Source organism: Mus caroli, chromosome 13, assembly GCF_900094665.2.
Source record: "Mus caroli chromosome 13, CAROLI_EIJ_v1.1, whole genome shotgun sequence".
In the NCBI taxonomy this organism is placed as follows: Eukaryota; Metazoa; Chordata; class Mammalia; order Rodentia; family Muridae; genus Mus; species Mus caroli.
Window position 1 is genome coordinate 69043691 of NC_034582.1, and position 7423 is coordinate 69051113.

The window sequence follows — 7423 nt, forward strand, 5'->3', positions numbered from 1 at the left end:
CTTCTAGAAAGCAACTCAAAACAAAGCTGTTGCTTATGTGATTTAAGGCAGGGGTTCATCCAAAGCTAACAGCAGAATTTGGTAGTATTGTCCGTGTGGTACTAGCTTTAGGAGCATGGAGTGAAGAGGTTATGGATTCTTTTTCCATGTATTCAAAGAGTGCTGTACACATGCAGTGTGTTAAGAGGAAGTTCTCTATGTGAAAGCCCTGAGAGGGCAATAGGCTGTGAGATGTCACTATCAAAGTAAAGCCTGGGTTACAGTGGGGATCCCAAGATGTTGGAGATGCCAGAGATGGGAGAACATCTGTTAAGGAGAGCTGCATACAGGAAGCAGAACTAAGCTCAAAGTGCATGTTGCAAGCAGCAAATCTGGTGCACAGCTGTCTAAACCCTCTTACACCTGGCATGGAGCAACAGAATTTGGAATTTGCCTTGCTGTGTTCCAGTCTTGTTATAGTCTATTAATTTTTTCCCTGTGTCCCTATTCCTTCCTTTTGAAATGGTAATATATAGCATGCTATTAAACATTGGAAGTATATAATTTCCCTTTTGATTTTACACAAGGTTACAGGTAAGAAATGACCATGAATCTCAAGAGACTTTGGACTTTTAAACAGCATTGAAATTGTAAGAGACTACAGGGAATTGTATACCGAGGAATTGAATGCAGTACTTTGAATGACAGTTATTTCCCATAGGTATGAGTATCTGAACACTTGGTTCCCAGCTGGTGATTCTGTTTGGGAAGGTGGTTGCTGGGAGCCAGACTAGCATGGAATGGCTTGAAGTGGGACAAAGAGTTGGACATAGTTTAAAGACTGAAGGTCTCAGACGTAGCTTTCTAACTATATTGAATGCTTGCTGGTGGCCTCTGTAGAGTTAACAGTCTCCTGCTTATTCTGTGGCTGCAAACTGCTTGCTTCTTTTCTCTTTAACTCTATGGCTTCTTTTTTTCTTTATAAATCTCTGTGCTTTATTAAATGCTGTATCATTATTTTATAACTGTTACTGTTCTGTGCTTCACTCAATGCTGAAAACTTAGGCCTTTGTTATTGCTCTGTGCTTCATTAAGTACTGAAAACTTAGCTCTTTATTATCTCTTTATTACTTGTGCTTTAGTAAGAGCTAATATCTGGCAATTAACACTTGCTGTTGAGCAGCAGGGAATGAAGTAAAAGGCTTCATTGCTGAGTCAGCCAGAAGACTCTCTGGCTATGCTGGTTAACTCTTTGTGAACCAAAGAGGAAGAAAAGAAAAAGAAACAAGATGCTTTATACAGGCAAATATGCACAGATACATATATATTCATATACCCACACTCTGGGCGTGACCATCTGTCACAATCAACTCCACAAGTATTCATGCATGCTTACATATATACAAATACCTACACACATACATATAGACAAACAGACTTAAAGAGATGGATGGATGGATAGGGCACAGCTCCCAAAGCCAAACCATCCAACCATTTATTTTTCTCTGGCTTTTTTATAGCACTGTCCTAGACAAAAAGTTCTTTAAAAAAGTACCTCAGAGATAAAATGTTACACAAAATGGGAGTTACAGAAGAATATCAGTAATAAATTCAAAGCAGCATTTCATTTTATGTGCTTGTTATAAGTTCAAAGCAACAGCTTTTACGTGGCCTTGCCTTATCATAGTGCACCCCTGGGGTTTTATTCTTAGACACATATGTTTTTCCTTAAACACAAATTTGTCCCAAGTCTAATTCTCTTTTTAGTGTAATTATGAAAGCTCATTGTATTTCTTATTATGCAGCCTTTACTTACTATTATGAGAAATGGGCACATTCTATTCTTCATTCTAACTTTGTTATATCAAAGCAACTAAGACCATCTCTTAAAACTTTCTTCCTGCCAGGCAGTGGTGGCACACATCCCAGCACTTGGGAGGCAGAGGCAGGTGGATTTCTGAGTTCAAGGCCAGCCTGGTCTATAGAGTAAGTTCCAGGACAGCCAGGGCTATATAGAGAAATCCTGTCTTGAAAAAAACAAAAACAAAAAGAAAAGAAAGAAAGAAAGAAAGAAAGAAAGAAAGAAAGAAAGAAAGAAAGAAAGAAAAGAAAAGTTTCTTCTTAAAATTATTTGAATCAAATCAAGAATTCTATAGAATCATTAATTTATCTAAACATCATTGATTCATAAAAGTTCATCTTTATGCTAATCTACAGGAAATTTAATCAACAGGGTGGGCTAAGGCCGAGGATTATTATATTAATTTAATAATGACAGGAAAGGCATTATCAACTGCAAGAAGCAACCTTCAGATGACGTCTCTTTGGAACCTTGCCATTGAGGTCACTCATCCTGGACTCTCCTGGGCCACCTCCAGGAAGGCCACCTGCTAGCTCCTGACAGGTGGTCCAACCTTACAGGAGGAACTACATCACTGGGCAGGCTTTAGGATTAGATAGCTTTGCCCATGCTTCCCTCCGAATGGACTTTTATCTCTCTTGCACTGTAATTTAAAATATATTTCTTCTGTAGGTTACTATTGGTTTTATTACAACAACAGAAAATTACTAATTCAATTTTTTGAAGCATACCTTAACTTTGAAAGTTTTTCCTTATCTTTTGCTATCTGCTGATTAAGAAAAATGTATTTACAAGTATATATTTTCAAGGATAAGAGTCCTGGTGGCCCCAAACTTACAGTAATCTTCAGCTTTCCAAGTGCCTGAATTACAGGTAGAAAAGTGTAGAGACCTAAGCATGTGTAGATTTGTGTCAGTTTTTAACAAAACGTTAAAAAATTAAAGTTAATAAAATTTATAGAACAAGCCTATAAAACAGAAAACAAGAATAAAATGACTCCTAATTATGTTATCTGGTTCATCCATCATCAGAGAAGCTGCTTCTTTCAGTAGATAAAACCAACAGAAAGACCCATAACTGGACAATGTGTAGAGTGTGAGAGACTTCAGAACATTCAGTCCTAAGTGAGAAACCCCTCCACTCGGGGTTCCAGGAGCCCCTATATATAATGGGAGGCAGAAAGACTTTAACAGCTACAGGGGATGAATGACTCCAATTGACATATGCTTACAAAGGAAAAACTAGCTTTCTCTTATGGAGTCTCTAACTATATCACTCATAGTTAGAGGCAGACCTTATGCTCACCAGTAGATGACCAATGTTGCAGGATATGTGATCACATGGTGAACCCCAAGATTGTGAACTGGAAAAACCTTGTTGCAATTGTGGCTCAGCCCAGCACACACCTTTAACTCAAGAGCTAAATAAAGTCAACCCCAGGTCAAGAGGCAGAGCAAGCAACCAGCTAACACAAAGAACTTCATACCTCACTGTAACACATCTATCCAAACATCATGGAAAGTATGTATCTTGTAACACATGATAATATAGGGAAAATGTACATAGATTTCTTACCAAGTAACTTTCCAGTAATGTTACCCAGTGTTGGTTCTACCTGTGTCTGAATGCTCAGACAATATGTTCTAACAATGAACTATACTTCATCTTTTGATTAGGTTTGTTCAAACAAACATCAGAATATATGATTTAAATATTCTCTTCCATTGCTGGTTATATCATTGGGCATAGATATAGTGTGTAGAACTCCATGGCCAGAACACATGCCCTAGGCAAGGGTAGGCACAAACTACTACACACATGAGGGAAGCCATCTTAAACCAACCAGTCTAAGTCAGTATACCAGATGAATAAAGCATCATTGTGATCTAGCCAACACTAGCCCAGGAACTGTCAAATGAATAAAACGCAAAGTGCAAAATCATGCTAAACAAACCTTTTTATTTTTAAACTACCAAAATTTTGGGATTTTTTTACATAATAAATATAAACAAATATCTCATAACCAAAACTCAATGACTTTAACAGAAATATACCAAGCAGATATTCTCAAATTATACAACAAATATAACTGGAAGACTTTCTTAAGCACCTGTACAAGATCTGAAAATGACAATGAATGTTAACTGTATGAACTTTTGTTAGGTTACTGGTGTGAAGTATGAGCCATTAAAAAAAAAAGTACATCCATAAAGTATATTGTAAAAGACCCACATACATACACATGCACACACACATACACACCACATACCACACACACACTCACATCACGCATGCATGCATGTGCTCAGAAGCCAGAGAACCTTAGATCTTCTTCTTCAGGCATCAACTAACTTTTATTTGAGACAAGGTCACTTACTAGTCTGGAACTCTAAAAAGTGAGCATGGCTGGCTGGCCAGCAAGCCTGAAAGATTCACCTGTCTGCATCTCCCCAGGGGCGAGATTACAAATGCTTGCCACCACTGAAGAAGGGGTGCTAGCAGGCCTAAGCAAGGCAATCATTACAGACAATGATTTTGCAGACAAACGGTTTTGAGGTTTTGCCCTTTTATCCCCTTTCCTCTTCCTTGCTAAAAGTCCTTACATTCCTAAAGCAAGCCTCCAAGGTCTATTTCCTTATTTACCACTGAGCCTTCCATAGCTGGTTTGTTGTTGTTTGTTTGTCTTTTCAGTGCTTGGGATTGAACCCAGGAATTTGCACATGCTGGAGTTATATACCTCAACCCTGCCAAGGATGATCTTGAAGTTCTGATTCTCCTGCCTCTACCAACCAAACGCCTTGCTGTCAGGCATGCACCACAAATTTTACTTATGTAAAAATAAAAAACATACCCAGAAACCTAGAATATCCAAGATACAATTTCCAAAACACAAGAAAATCAACAAGAAGGAAGAGCAATGTGTGGATACTTCATTCCTCCCTAGAATAGGGAATAAAATATCCATGGAAGGAGTTGCAGAGACAAAGTTTGTAGCTAAGACGAAAGGATGGACCATCCAGAGACTACCCCACCTGGGGGTCCATTCCATAATCAGCCACCAAACGCAGACACTATTGCATATGCCAGCAAGATTTTGCTGAAAGGACCCTGATATAGCTGTCTCCTGTGAGGCTTTGCCAGTGCCTGGCAAACACAGAAGTGGATGCTCACAGTCATCTATAGGATGGAACACAGGGCCCCCAATGGAGGAGCTAGAGAAAGTACTCAAGGAGCTAAAGGGGTCTGCAACCCTATAGGAGGAACAACAATATGAACTAACCAGTACCCCCAGAGCTTGTGTCTCTAGCTGCATATGTAGCAGAAGATGGCCTAGTCGGCCATCATTGGGAAGAGAGGCCCCTTGGTCTTGCAAACTTTATATGCCCCAGTACAAGGGAACGCCAAGGCCAAGAAGTGGGAGTGAGTGGGTAGGGGAGCAGGGTGGGGGGAAGGTACAGGGGACTTTTGGGATAGCATTTGAAATGTAAATGAAGAAAATATCTAATAAAAAATAAAAAACATAAAGCGTGTTTTTAACTTAATATGTTACTGTAATAGATTTTAAGAAAACAGTTTTCTGCATAAGCATCAGGCAATATATTTTTTCTATTTTAAATAATGTTTCATAGACTATTATTATTTTTCTGAGTGTCAGAGAAGCCAATGAGAGCTGTCTGGTTATTTTTCTTATAAAGTTTATATAATCCACAAAAATATTGGTATTTAAGGTAAGGTGGTTAAAAGCACATACCTGTTCTAAGCAGACTTTAATGCTATTAAAAAACGCTCATAACAAATGAACATGGTGCGACTTAATTAAAAGTGGCAAAATAGTAAAAACCAGAACAAGACATTAGGAGTTTAGTATCTACAAATCTTGAGACCCTGAGCAAGTCGGATCTCTTTGAATTGATTTTTCACCTTTCTATTGGCACATCTTTCCAGGAAGAACTGTCATGCATATGGAGCATCAGTGCATTAGATGCCACATGAAGTGACAGAGTGAGAGCTTAGACTCTGTAGATGACGTGGATAGATGGAGGAAAAGAAATTGAGTAGAGATGGTATAGACCGAGTGTATCAGGTATGTCAGGTGATGCGCCTCTTCCCTCCTTAGTTTCCTCTAACTTTAGTAATAAACCCTAAGATTATGCACAGCACAACTCTCCTGAAAACCGCTCCAAAGCTTCCAACACCACACAGCCCCTGATAGGTATTTGCTTTCACTCTAGAGCGTAGGACCTTAAAAAAAAAAAAAAAAAAAGAATTATTTTATTTATAGGAGTACTGTAGCTGTCTCCAGACACACCAGAAGAGGGCATCATATCCCATTACAGATGGTTGTGAGCCACCATGTGGTTGGTGGGAATTGAACTCGGGACCTCTGGAAGAGCAGTCAGTGCTCTTAACCTCTGAGCCATCAACGATTGACTGGACTAAGCAAATCTAAGGTGGTCCTCTTTCTGGGATTTTTATCTCTATATGGAAGTGTTGCTTTGAAGGTTCATGTCAGGTTATGTAACCTCCAAGGGGTCCCTTTTAAAATCTGTAATGATTTATTCCACAGGAAACGGAATGACTTTCCAATATATCAACTTCCCCCACAGAACTCTGCCCCCCCCCCCCNCCCCGAAACTGTTTTTTATAAACTGTTAAAGAGTACTAGGCAGGCTAGGGACCACACTTGGTTAAATATGACAAAAATCCCACAACAGTCATGTAAGTCTCATTAAGCTGGTAACACGACCTTTCCATGGCAAAGCTTTATACACCTCCCAAGCTCAGGTGATCAGCTAACAGAGCCCATGGATGATTTGAGGGGTGGGGGTGGGGCAATCCCGGACTCTACCCGAGTCATCTTAAAAGCACATGGAAGACAACTGGCAGCACACTACATTGTAATAGAGTGAACACTGAAAGAACTGTTTCAACCATCCTCTCTCCATCCTGACCCGGTAACCCAGCCTAGGTCGCAAAAACCTTCAGAACAAGTTCTATCTGACTTAGATCCACCCACGTCTCCCTCCCTGTCCAACCTGCAGAACGCCTCCGGCTTGTAGGACTCCTCTCTCCTCGCTGGGAGCTACCTTCAAGATCAAATAATCCAAACCCAAGTTTGTAGACTAGCGAAAAGTACATCCACAGGACCGAACTCTAGGGAATATCCTTGCGTCCTAGGTGCACACAGGGAATGCCAAAGCTGCGTTTCCAGGGCCCTTGCTTGTGACGTCACACCATGCGAGACTACATTTCCCACAATTCTGTGAGAGGAAATTTTAGAAACTCATGAAAGGATTTGAGTATTTCCTGGTTTTTTTAGCTCTGCTTTCTGAGATTGAGGATGTCATTAAAGCAACCAGTCACCAAACACTGAGTAACTAACTACAGATAAATATCATGTTCTTTTTTAATTTTTAGAACTACAAAATGAATTCATTGAGATTACTCACTTTACCTACTATTTCTGGTTATTGTAGCTTAAAACCATATGCCTACTTATAGATGCTTATTATAGCATGGAAAATTAACATAATCAACTAGATTTTCTTGAAGATACTTACTAAACAAACAATAAACCAAAGT

General features: G+C 39.4%; 1 protein-coding gene across 3 annotated transcripts in view; it reads right to left on the minus strand.

Moving 5' to 3' along the window:
- LOC115029036 (zinc finger protein 420-like) overlaps positions 1 to 7042 on the minus strand; it is a 23140-nt gene extending 16098 nt beyond the window's left edge. For all 3 annotated transcript variants that reach the window (XM_021180391.2, XM_029468342.1, XM_029468341.1), the window contains exon 1: positions 6877 to 7042. The gene's annotated coding sequence lies outside the window, so the exon portion shown is untranslated. The remainder of the gene's footprint in view (positions 1 to 6876) is intronic.
- Between the last annotated feature and the right edge of the window lie 381 nt (positions 7043 to 7423).